Genomic DNA, 616 nt, shown 5'->3' with positions numbered 1-616 from the left:
ATATGATTGCTGCCAAGTTCTCATTCCATCCATTTCCTTTTCCTCTTGTAACATCATCTCGTGGATTGTGGTAATCATGTGAGTGCTTTGCAAATTCTTCAATTAATTCTTTTATTGTTGCCAACTCCTTCTTTGTCACAGGCCCTTGTGAGTCAAGAAGTTGTATACTAATTACATTCACTCCATCATAGAAGATGGAAAATTCTTGTTGAACTTTCAAATCATGTTGATGGCAACTTCTAAGGAAGCCCTTGTATCTCTCCCAAGCCTCATATATGGACTCTCCCACCTCTTGTTGAAAGTTAGAAATCTTTTTTTCGAGCTTTGAAATATTTGAAGGTGGACTAAATTGCTTTATGAAAGCATCACAAAGAGTAGCTCATGTAGTAATGGATCCGGGTGCAAGATATTTTAACCACACCTTTGCTTCACCAGTAAATGTGAACAGAAGAATCATTAGTAAAATGGATTCACTTGGCACATTAGGGACATGAAAGTAGTTTGCAATATCTTTGACTTCATCAATGTGCGTGAAAGCATCTTCATATTCTTTCCCGACGAAAGGTATGTCCTTGAGCATGGATAGAATGTGTAGCTTGAGCTCAAAACTTCTCTC

The 616-nt window shown here is 37.7% G+C and overlaps 1 non-coding gene across 1 annotated transcript; it reads left to right on the top strand.

Annotated features, from left to right (window-relative positions):
- Window positions 1-218: 218 nt before the first annotated feature.
- Window positions 219-325, top strand: LOC145135218 (small nucleolar RNA R71). The gene has a single exon (XR_013719679.1). It is a non-coding gene; the product is annotated as a small nucleolar RNA R71 (small nucleolar RNA).
- The last annotated feature ends 291 nt before the right edge of the window (window positions 326-616 follow it).

This window comes from Lactuca virosa, chromosome 8, assembly GCF_052849685.1.
Source record: "Lactuca virosa cultivar CGN04683 chromosome 8, Lactuca_virosa_CGN04683_v6, whole genome shotgun sequence".
Taxonomy (NCBI): Eukaryota; Viridiplantae; Streptophyta; class Magnoliopsida; order Asterales; family Asteraceae; genus Lactuca; species Lactuca virosa.
The sequence above is the reverse complement of the archived record's forward strand: the minus strand, read 5'-3'. Positions and strand labels throughout refer to the sequence as shown.